This window comes from Pongo pygmaeus, chromosome 19 (genome assembly GCF_028885625.2).
Source record: "Pongo pygmaeus isolate AG05252 chromosome 19, NHGRI_mPonPyg2-v2.0_pri, whole genome shotgun sequence".
In the NCBI taxonomy this organism is placed as follows: Eukaryota; Metazoa; Chordata; class Mammalia; order Primates; family Hominidae; genus Pongo; species Pongo pygmaeus.
Genome location: NC_072392.2, coordinates 24,758,120 through 24,771,344, shown reverse-complemented (window position 1 = coordinate 24,771,344; position 13,225 = coordinate 24,758,120).

The following is a 13,225-nucleotide window of genomic DNA, read 5'->3' as shown; positions in this document are numbered from 1 at the left end:
TCCCAATTGTTTTTCCTCATTCACAACATGTACTCTTTCATTTATGTTTTCCTGTCCTTTGAATTGTGATGACCTTTATCATTTTTTCTTTTTTAAATTTATTTTTTATTTTATTTATTTTTATTTATTTATCTTAATTAATTAAGTTATTTATTTTGAGATGGAGTCTCACTCTGTCACCCAGGCTGGAGTGCAGTGGCACGATCTCAGCTCACTGCAACCTCCGCCTCCTGGGTTCAAGCAATTCTCCTGCCTCAGCCTCCTGAGTATCTGGGACTACAGGCTCCTGCCAGCATGCTCAGCTAATTTTTGTATTTTTAGTAGAGACAGGGTTTCACCATATTGGCCAGGCTGGTCACGAACTTTATATTGACTTTTTCTTATAACATATATAACATTCAAAAATGCTAGTTTAGCCTTTCTATGTGTATCATTTAGTGCCATTAAATAAGTCCACAATATTGTGTTTCCGTCACCACTATCTATTTCAGTTTTTTTAATAATCTAAAATAGAAACTTTCTACCCCTTAAGCAATTACTCCCAATTCCTTCCTCTGGTACCTTCAAATCTATATTCTGCTTCTATGAATTTGCCTATTCTAGGTGTTTCATGTAAACAGAATCATATGATATTTATCCTTTGTGTCTGGCTTATTTTATTTACGATAATGTTTCCAACTTTTGGAATAGATGAAGCATGCATGCATTTCAGTTTTTACTATTTTGCCTCTCTTTTCTGTATTACAGACATTACTTTTAAATTTTTTTATCATAATCTGTTGACAATTCTGTTGGTGCTCAGCACATTCTCATTAGCATTTACTTTTGCACACCAGAAGCTTTATGATACGAACTCTTGTAATGCTTTTCCTGAAGTCATTTTTCTGGTCACAGAAAGATGTTTTTTAAGTACATGAGTGGCAAAAATACTGAAGTGGTATAGACAATGGCAGTAGCTACAAATGAACAATTATAGACAGAGTTGGTAAATAATACCACAGCTTCCTCACTTCTATGGTGGAATAACTAGAAAGCCCTTATTCTACACCGCCCTCTAACTCCCTAGGAATATCAAGCTCTAGTTGCCCATATGGGTAACTAGCTTGATAATGCACACATCTCTCTCCTTTCACTTTTCCACTCCTACTGGTATTTCCTGGCATCACTTCCCAAATAACCCACTTGCAATTGAATTTTTGTCTCTAGTCCTGTTTCTGTGGGAATCTAAACAAAAAGAGATGGTCTATTTGGTATAATTATATAATTATAATTATAATTGTTACAATGCAATATAATTTTTATTATATTTATATAATTATAATTATATTATTATTTATTAAATATATTTTAATATTTATATTATAATTATGTTATTTTTATAACTGTAATATATTATATTAAAATATAATTAGTATATATTAATAATTATAATAATTTATATATCATATATAAATTATTTTAAAATTTTGATTGGTCCCTCAAAGTAGTAATTTCTTGAAGTGCTTACTGATTCAGATTAGAAAATTTTCTATAGATACTATTTCTCTCCATTTATTTTCAATAAACAACAAATATTTACTGAGCACCTACTATGCTCTAGATGCTTGAAATCAATCACAGATTCTTTCCCACATGAAACTCCCATTCTTCTGTGCTGAGGGGTGATAATAAACAATAGCAAAATAAATACAGAAAAATGTTGATTATATGACAGAAGGAGAAATATGGAATAGAAAAAGAAGAGCAGGCTAAAGGGAGTCAGGATTATGTTAGGGGTGGATCGTGATGCACTTAGGTGAGCCTCATTAAGAAAGAGGTATTAGAGAAAAGGCATGAAAACAGCGAAAAAACTGGTTACAGGTATGGCAGAGGCAGAATGGTCTAGAACAAAGGCACAGCAGTCTAAGTCTTTGAGATATGAGAATACAGGACCTGCTTGAGGAGGAACAAGGGAACAGCCAAAGCTTGAGTAGAGTGAGTGAACAATAGAGAAGTCGCAGAGCTAACTTCTGTGCAGGCCATGTTGGATTTGATCATAAGAACTTGAGGCAATCATAAGAATTTCACATTTTCTGTGTGAAATGGGGTAGAATGAAAGAGAAACAGAACATATATTCTAACAACCTATAGTCACAGAGCTAAACATTTCTTTGGATTTTTAAAATTTATTTTATGCAATACCTTGTATTCAATAGCATTGACAGTTAATTTCTTATAAAAAACATTTTTGCAATAACTTGAAATTTAGAATATTTTGTAATATTGCGCTATATAAGAAATAAATTTTTTTAAACCAAATCAGGTCTTCAAAGAACGATTAGGACCTAGTATTTGATAGCACAACAGGGTGACTGCAATCAACTATAATTTACTGTATATTTTAAAGTAACTAAAATAGTGGAATCAAAATGTTCATGGTACAAAGAAATGACAAATACTTGAGGTGACTGATACCCCATTTAACCTAATGTGATTATTACACATTGTATGCCTGCAACAAAATATTCCATGTACTCCATAAATATAGATATTGATATGGTTTGCCTGTGTCCCCACCAAATCTCAACTTGAATTGTATCTCTCAGAATTCCCATGTGTCATTGGGGGGATGCAGGGAGAGGTAATTGAATCATGGAGGCCAGTCTTTCCTGTGCTATTCTTGTGATAGTTAGTAGTTAGTGAGTCTCACGTGATTTGATGGGTTTATCAGGGGTTTCCCTTTTTGATTCTTCCTCATTTTCTCTTGCCACCGCCATGTAAGCAATGCCTTTTGCCTTTCACCGTGATTCTGATGTCTACCCAGCCATGTGGAACTGTAAGTTCAATTAAACCTCTTTTTCTTCCCAGTCTCAGGTATGTCTTTATCAGCAATGTAAAAACAGAATAATACAGTAAATTGGTACCAGTAGAGTGGAGCACTGCTGAAAAGATTCCCCAAAATGTGGGAGCAACTTTGGAACTGCGTAACAGGCAGAGGTTGGAACTGTTTGGAGGGCTTGAAGAAGACAGGAAAATGTGGGAAATTGTGAAACTTCCTAGAAACTTGTTGAATGGCTTTGCCCAAAATGCTGATAGTGATATGGACAATAAAGTCTAGGCTGAGGTGGTCTCAGATGGAAATGAGGAACTTATTGGGAACTGGAGTAAAAATGACTCTTGTTATGTTTTAAAAAAAGAGACTGGTGGCATTTTGCCCCTGCCCTAGAGATTTGTGAAACTTTGAACTTGAGGAAGATGATTTAGGGCATCTGGCGGAGGAAATTTCTAAGCATCAAAGCATTCAAGAGGTGACTTGGGTTCTGTCTAAGGCATTCAGTTTTATAAGGGAAGCACAGCATAAAAGTTTGGAAAATTTGCAGCCTGACTATATGATAGAAAAGAAAAACTCATTTTCTGGAGAGAAATTCAAGCTGGCTGCAAAAATTTGCATAAGTAGCAAGAAGCCTAATGTTAATCCCCAAGAACATGAGGAAGATGTCTCTGGGCCATGTCAGAGACCTTAATGGCAGCCCCTCCCATCACAGATCTGGAGGCCCAGAAGGAAAAAGTGGTTTTGCAGGCTGGGCCCCAGGTCGCTGGTACTGTGTGCAGCCTAGGAACATGGTGCCCTGTGTCCGAGCCACTCCAGCCATGGCTGAAAGGGGCCAACTTACAGCTCAGGCTGTGACTTCAGAGTGTGGAAGGCTGAAGCCTTGGCAGCTCCCATGTGGTGTTGAGCCTGCAGGTGCACAGAAGTCAATAACTGAGGTTTGGGAACCTCCACCTAGACTTCAGAAGATGTATGGAAATGCCTGAATGCCCAGGCAAAAGTTTGCTGCAGTGGCAGGGCCCTCATGAAATACCTCTGCTAGGGCAGTTCAGAAGGGAAATGTGGGATTGGAGCCCCCACCTAGAGTACCCACTGGGCCAATGCCTGGTGGAGCTTTGAGAAGAGGGCCACCATTCTCCAGATCCCAGAATGGTAGATCCATCAACAGCTTGCACCATGCACCTGGAAAAGCTGCAGCTACTCAATGTCAGCCTGTGAAAGTAGCTGGGAGGGAGGCTGTACCCTGCAAAGCCACAGGGGTAGTGATGCCCAAGACCATGGATACCCATCTCTTTCATGAGTGTGACCTGGCTGTGAGACCTGGAGTTAAAAGAGATCATTTGGAGCTTTAAAATTTGACTGCCTCACTGGATTTCAGACTTGCATAGGCCCTTAACGCCTTTGTTTTGGCTAATTTCTCCAATTTGGAAAGGCTGTATTTACCCAATACCTATACCCCTATTGTATCTAGGAAGTACCTAGCTTGCTTTTGAGTTTACAGGTTCATAAGCGGAAGGGACTAGCCTTGTCTCAGATGAGATTTTGGGCTGTCGACTTTTGGGCTAATGCTGAAATGAGTCTAAGACTTTCAGGGGCTGTTGGGAAGGAATGACTGGTTTGGAAATATGAGGACATAAGATTTCGAGGAGCCAGGGGTAGAATGATATGGTTCGGCTGTGTCCCAACCCAAATCTCAACTTGAATTATATCTCCCAGAATTCCCACATGCCATGGGAGGAACCCAGGGGCAGGTAATTAAATCATGGGGGCTGGTCTTTTTTGTGCTATTCTCATGATAGTTAATAAGTCTCATGAGATCTGATGGGATTATCGGGGGTTTCCGCTTTTGCTTCTTCCTCATTTTCTTTTGCCACCACCATGTAAGAAGTGCCTTTCACCTCCTGCCATGATTCTGAGGCCTCCCATGCCTCAGAATGTGGAACTGTAAGTCGAATTAAACCTATTTTTCTTCCCAGTCTCGGGTATGTCCTTATCAGCAACATGAAAATAGACTAATACAGACACCCTCTATGTACACATAAAAATTAAAAATTAAAAACTAAATATAGTAAAACAGCTACTACTCACCAGATAGAAGTAAATAGCTAATAACTAACAATAAAAAATATATTTTAAGAAAATTGAATTTGATAAAGATAATAACATTAACTAGGGAGTTACAGATGGATGAAAAACATTTAAAATATTTTATGATAAACATTTTTTCACATATTTAGTACACTGTTGATATTACTTGTCCTAAAATTTCTGCTATGATTTTCTTTTAGTCATTACTTAGAGCAATTATAAATTAATTATTGTTTTTTTCCATCAGATGCTCTTATTCTTTCTCCTTTTTATGAATTTGCCATCATCAGGAATGTATTTTGTATGAAAGTATTTCCTACAACCTAGTGCAAAATCCAGTAGTTTTTATGTTTTGTAATTACGGGTTACTTCCCTTCTAATAGTGATACTTGCTTATCTATTTCTAATAATGTACTTTTTTTCATAGTAAGCCAACAGTATATTTTTTATATTCAAATCCATGATTTATATGATTTTAAATTTTGAGATAAACATAAATTCTGCACAAATTCCTGTCACTTTTATAACTATATATAATATAATAAAATTACATATGGAAATTCTCTACATCAGTGAAAAATGAGCACATTAGTAATGTACACAACATTTAGGTTTCAAATGTGCCATAAAAAAGTTGAAAAATGTACAACTTATGCATATGTACAGGAGCCATTCACAGCTACCCATATTTAATGTAATTATCTGCTTTACCCATGTGTTCCTGATTTACAATTATTTAAAGAAAGTACACTTTGTGTTGAATTTTTTAATATTGAAGTGTAATTTATGTATACAAAAGTGAAGATATCAACTACACAGCTCAATTAATTTTACACATATAAATACTGTGTAACCATTACTCAGTTCAAAATATAGAGCACTGCCAGCAGCCTAGGAGGATTTCTTATGTCCCTTCTAAGTTAATATCACTGCCAGAGGTAATTGCTATTTTAATATGTATCACTGTGCTGTGATTTTACCAATTCTTGAATGTCATACAAATGGAATTAGATAGTATATTACTCTATTGTGTGTGACTACTTTTCACTATCATTATATTTGTAGGATTCATCATGTTGTTGCATTAAGAAATGCACCATAATTTATGAATTCATTCTAAGACTAAAAAATATTAGGGTCATTTTTAAAGTTTTGGGCTATTATAAATAAAACTACTATGAATAGCTGCAGACTTTGGTTTGCTTGTTTGTTTGTTTCATGGACATGGGCACCCATTTATCAGGGATCTATAAGTAGTAATGAAAATTTTGTATACTGTACACCTATACTTGGTTGAAGTTGGTACTGTCAGTTTTTCTTATTGGAAATTTCCACTTCCACAGGCAATGAATAGGAGGCTCAAGTAGAGCAAATCTATGTCAATATTTTCTATTCTCAATATATTTCTTTGTACCCATTTTCAATGGGTACAAAATATTTTCAATGATATCACATAGTGGTTTTCACTTACATTTCTCTGGTAAGTAATGGCACAGAGGACTTTGCCAATATATGTGTTGTTCTCTCATAATCCTCCCATTTAAAGTATCTGTCCTAGTTATGTCCCCTTCTTTTGGGTTGTTTGCCTATTTCTTATTGATTTGTATGTGACTTGTACATTCTGGATAGAAGTGGGTGTCTTCTGTCATTTATATATATTTATCAACATATAACATTCATATCAATAAAAAATTTCTAAGACTAAAATGTAATTCTATGCCAGTTCCTTTGTTAGGCCTTATAGTTAGCAGAATTTAGGACAAATGTATACTTTGTATAAAATAACAAATCACTTCACATAAAAATGTGTATAATGTACTATAGCAAATTTATAAGGAAAAAACCACTCTCATAAATGGTGCAGATTATATTTTCTAAGGTATAAAGAAATACATATATACACAGACACACATATATTTCATCCTACACATTCTCACATATATAAATATAAATGTGTATTTATATGCATATTTCTCCAGTAAAATTAGTGCAGGAAATAGAAGATGACAGCATAGATATCTTATATCTTAGATATGAAAACACAGGTTGTCTAGGCCATAGAGAAAACAACATATATGATAATAAATAAAGACAAAATTTTCATAAAGTGAAATTCATTATTCTTCAGAAAATATTTTCTATTTTCTGATTATTACAGATTATAAATGTATTGCTTACTTTTTTATTATTACAGTATTATTTATTATAGAATATTAAAAAGCTACTTTAATGCTGCTATGGTAACAAAAAATACAAACAAGTATAATTGATAATAGCCAGAAGTTTACCATTAAAACAATGAAAAGACATCAAAAACTTTCCAAATTAAGAAAAGAGAATGAAAGCTAACCTGGCCAAGCAAACCCATTTAAAGGTAGAGAAAACAGTAAAATAAGAGATAAAAATAGTAAATATAACTAAAAAGGAAGGCATACATTTTTCCAAAACTTGAATGGGTTTAATTATTTGAACAAATGACAAAATCAGATTAACTTTTCAAATTAATGAGGTTTAGCTATAATGAAATACTCAAAAAGGCACCAAAAAAAGGACAATGCATAGGCTGAAAATAAAGTTATAGATTAAGACATACCAAGGACAACAAATTTTTAAAAAGAGTGTTTGACTATTAATATCAAACATCATTGGATTCAAAACCAAGATTGTTAAATGAGGCTATTAATCAATCAAAATTTACTTCATATCTTCTACCCTGTTTAAGTACTGGTGAAAAGTGGTGAACATGATTGACTTTCTGTCAAAAGATTGCCAAACTATAACAAATGATTCAAGAATCATGCAAATTAATGACTTAATTTACTTTACTGATATGTGGAATACAAGCAGATAGGTTAACATGACAGGGATTGCTTTTACTTTGTAATCCAGGAAGGCTGCTCTGAGGAAGTCTCAAATGAGTGCATGCAAACTTGCAGGTGAACATCCAGGTGAAACTGCTCCATGGACAAGGAACAAGATAGGGTAAGGCCCTAAGATTGGGACTACTTCGATATGCTGAAAGACAAAAAAGGCCCTTGTGCTTTGGTCATAGTGAATAGAGATACATAAAGAGTTGAGAGACATTAGATGAGGAGATTAGAGACCTATCAGGTTACACAGGTTATACAAGACCTTGAAGGCCATGATAAGATAACTGAGTTATAGGCAGGTGGATTAAGAGGCAACTAATGAATTGTAAGCAGAGGAGTAAACAACTTCTATTAAATAATATATGATTTATACTAAGTGTCCAATAAATATATGTAAGAAATAAATGGGAGATACAAGCATATTTGTATTTAGCAACATCCTCTCCTGTGGTTCTATGGGGAAATACTTGAGAGGGCGGTTCCGGTGACATGCCAATATAATCCAAGCATAAGAACATAGCTTGGATTATGGTTTTAGCAATAGAGAAATGAGAGGTAATTTGAATTATGGCATTATTTTTGAAATTACAGCATAATTTTGAAATTATTTATTATTTTGAATATAAAATAATAAAAAATAACCCAAACTTAAAAGTATATTGAGGAAAAAGTAAATAATTATTAATTATTATTTTTGAAAATTAGACTAAGGATTGTGCTCTCACTTTATTTCTGTTTGGAAAATTTCTTTTTTGTATGCCCTAAGGGTAGAGGGTAGTAAGTCTAATAATTCTTGACTTAGCCCTAGATTTCAAAGATCTTTTAATTTTTCCCCTAAAATTTGTGTAGCTTTACATGTTACACTTAAGCCCATGATATATTTTGATGATATAGCTTTTTCTATCACTTTAGTTTTGATTTACCTTTGCTAGTGTGTTTAAGTATTTGTATAGATTTCTTAATGCTTGTTCTAGTGTTTCTATGCATGTACTTATTGTAGCCTATTGACATCAATGTTTAGAAAACTTACTTTAATTTAGATCTACTTAATCTCCCATTTTCAAAATTCACAGTTTTCTTAAATATTTTCTTTACATACATTGAGCCCCATATCAATTGAGTTATAATATAAATTGTTTCCACCATTAAATCTGATTAAGAAACTCATGAAATGAAGGATAGTCTATATGTTTACCCACATTGTTATACATTGTTTTATCCTTCTCTGAAGTTTCTACTCTTTTGTTATCACTTTATTTCCATTGGGAAAATTCTTTTTTGCATGCCCTAAGGGTAGATCCTGTGGTGGAAAAATTTCTTAGTTTTTCTTTGAGAATGCCTTTCTTTTTTTACCTCTAAAGAATAGCTTCACCTGACAGAAGATTTACTTTGGCAATTCTCTTAATTTGAAGGTTAAAAATGTATTCCACTATTTGCTTTTGGTCTCAATGATTTTGGATGAGAAGTGGGCTGTCATTTGAACTTGCATTCCTCCAGAGATTATGTGTTGCTTGTCTCTGGTTCTTCTTAAGGTTTCTTTTTCTATAGTTTTTATAAATATAATTTTTGTCTGTTGTTAAAGGTTTCGTTTGGTTGTTTTTAATCATCTTTGGGGTTTGCTCAGCTTCTTAAGTATGTGGGTTCATGTCTTAACAAGTTTGGGTGTTTTCAGATATTATTTCTTCAAATGTTTGTCCTGCCATTTCATTTTCCCCTCTCCTTCTGGGACTGCAATGATATGGATGCTAAATCTTTTGTTACTCTTTTACATATCATTTAGACTCTGTGTATTTTTAAAGTCGATTTCTCTATGTTGTTAAGATCGAGCAAACACTATTGATAAGTCTTCCAGTTCACTAATTCTGTTCTCTGCCATCATCTCCATTCTACTATCGAACTCATCTAGCAAGGTTTTTATTTCAATTATTTCATGTTTCTGTTCTATGATACCTATTCAGAGTCATTTCATGGTTGTATTTGTTAAATTATGTTCAGGATATTTAGGTGTACTTTGTGGAAGAAATGGGTGAGGAAGTAATAGTAGAAGCTAGAAAAATAAATCTACCTCAACTTTTCCCAAAGTCAGAAGTCTAATTTTGACTTTTTAAAGTTTCAAAATTAGCTGCAAGATCTATTTTGCTAAAAATACATTATACATTTAACTACAGAAGTTATAATTATTATTGCAAACAGTATACTTCTCTTTCCCCCTGCTTTGTTTCTAAATATCAAATGATCAAAATAAAGTAGAGATATAGATATGCATATAACACCTTTACCTTAATCTTTTATAGTTGTGATATATACAGAACTCGTGTGAAGTGTTATTCTTATGGCTCCAAAGTTGATAGGCAGCCAGAGTTTCCAGAAAAGAAAATTAAAATCACTTTATCAGTTTTATAAATAAAATTTCACCAAACTTATTTCTATATGGCTTCTCAAAACCTATGGCATGGATATTCATTCATATGATAGTATAACAAGGACTCTGAGGATACAGTTTTTGTGATTCTGTTTTATTAAACATCAAAAAGTGTAATGTGGAAGGCTTATGCTGAAGACTCATGTAATGTAATTTACCGTTACCATCTAACCTCTCTCTCTCTTTCTCTCTCTCTTTCTCTCTCTCTCAAACACACACACACACACATACTCGCACACACACACACACACACACACACATTTTCCAAAGACACTCTATAAAAGATTTATGCTATCATGCAAGTTTTATATCAGCAAATTCACTAATGGATTTTACCAGTGAATCCCTCAGGAGTGCATCTGCCTTTTAAATGTCAAAAAACAGCTCTTAAACTTCAACAAAGTAGAAATTTGGTGTGAAAAGTCTAAGAGCAAAAGTAGAAATAATATGTTTTAAAAAAATATTGGCCCTAGCAGTTCAATAACCTTACTCTTCTATGGTAAGTTAAACAGAGCTTGATGTTGTAACCCAAATTGGCCATACAGCAGCTTATTACATATCAAGATGTATGACAGCATATTTGTCACATAATCTCAAAAGAAATTTTAAAAAGGCTATACTATAATTTTATCCTACCAACTTCCTTCCTTATTAACATGTGTTCTAAGCCAAAATTTTATTTTTGCATATTCAGAGTCACATTGTAATTGTAAAATATAAAATAGAGATTCTCTCAAGATAACCTATTTGCTATAATCCCAGTTATTTTATAAAATGAAAAAAAGAAGAAAGAAAAAAAAGAAGAGTCTTTAAATCCCTGTATCTCGATAGTGATTTTGAGTCTGTGTTGTGAGACATTAAACAAATGCAGGGTTTAATATTTGGAATGTATTGCCCAAAATATCTAACTCATTTCATCTAAAAACTAAATCTATAAGGTGTGTGCTATTATTTTCACCACTTTAAGCATAAAGATATAAATACACAACATTAAATTGTCTTTGGTCATGTTGCTAGTAAGTGGAAAATCTGGGAATTGAACCCAACTAAGCCTTCACTCCCACCATAACATTCATAATCTATTTTCCTTATCTTGATCCTGTTGTTCTGAACCATTAAAAAAATCAGGGGTTTTATCCTTGTAATGAGGAGTCACAGACTTTTATTTTTTATACAAAATCCAATTGCATTTTCTGCAACTATTTTGATTAAGAAGTTTTCAAATGGCCCAAATCCTTTTGACCAGAATTCATCTTCATAACATTAGTGTGATTTATGGCTATAATTTCATGGGAGCTGACTCATTGTTGTATCCTAATAATATTCCTTGGCTGTGGGCATTTAAAAGTGCAATGACTTCTCCATTCTTACCTCACTTGATCTTTTCCCAAACTCTAGTGTATCATTAGAGAGGATCATGCAAATATTTTAGGTCCGTATTTTCAAATCAGTTTTTAGTAAACATTATTTTTACTTGAGATCAATGTTCTCAGTATTTATTAATTTATTTATTTATTCATTCATTAATTCATTTTTTGAGATGAAGTCTCATTCTCTCTCCTAGGTTGGAGTGCACTGGCACAGTCTCAGCTCGCTGCAACCTACAGCTCCTGGGCTAAAGCGATACTCCCACCTCATCCTCCTGAGTAGCTGGGACTACAGGCATGCTCCACCATGTCCAGCTATTAGTATTATTTAATGAGCTATTCAGTTGAACTGTTATTTATTCAATAAATCATCTAATCAACAATTCTTTACGGCGTAGGTCACCGACTCGGCAGGTGGTCGCAGGCCTTGGTTGGCCACTGTCCCAGAAGTGAGCCAGCCTCCCCGGAAGAGCGCTGGAGCGAAGCTCCCCGCTAGGACCACCTTGGTCAGGTTGCACACCTCCTCGTCCGGTTCCTTCTAGTCTCAGGAGCTGGAGTGAGGCTGGAGGCAAGTGAGCCCCACCTGCGGGGCAGGAGCAGCTGAGTGCATGCTGCAGGGGCTGCCACTGGCTTCCCAGGAGGGGCTGAACAGTGCAGGGAACAGCCGTCAGTGAGGTGCAGGCCACCCTTGGCCTTTCAGGAGACAGGCGCGGGACTCGGGCAACCACCCCCAGGGCCTTGGCGCCTCCGTCAGGGGCCTCAGCTTCTGTGGTCTTGGTGCTCAGGAGCTGGAGTGGGGCCAGCTCAGGGACGCCTGGCACTGTGGAGGCTGTAGGTGGCGGCTGCGGTCCAGAAGCACTGACGAAAGCGCCTTGACAGATCAAGTAAAAATGTTACTGAGGGCCGGGCACGGTGGCTCATGCCTCTAATCCCAGCACTTTGGGAGGCCGAGGCGGGTGGATCACGAGGTCAGGAGATCGAGACCATCCTGGCTAACACGGTGAAACCCCGTCTCCACTAAAAATACCAAAAAAATTAGCTGGGCGCCATGGCGGGCGCCTGTAGTCCCAGCTACTCGGGAGGCTGAGTCAGGAGGATGGCGCGAACCCGGGAGGCAGAGCTTGCAGTGAGCCGAGATTGTGCCACTGCAGTCCGGCCTGGGCGAAAGAGCAAGACTCCGTCTCAAAAAAAAAAGTGTTATTGAGAAGGCCAGTTCATTCTCTAGGATGCCAGTGGCAAACAAACATGAGGACGACCAGGGAGACGAGGATTTTGAGTGCTTACTTTATAAAGTGTCTGTAATATCTGCAGCAGAAGAACTTAATGGCAAGTTGGTCAGAAGATAAGCTGGAAATCTTAAATGTCCTATACTCATTTTTAATTATATTGTATGTTACATACTCTTTGGGGCAAGAATGATGGAGATTATGTGAAGTGGAATTAGGGCTTTCCCTCTCTGTTTGCTTCAGACCACTTCTTTGTTACCATTATCACAATTGGTACAGTTAGCTGGATGTTGTGCTAAACACATTAAAGACATGTTATTGAATACCCATTTTAACCATATGGGATAGGTTTTATTAACAGGGTGTGAATATGGTTCAAACAATTTACCCAGAGTATGTAATGGATTAGCCAACACTAGTCTGTTTTCCTCTCAAGCCCTCTT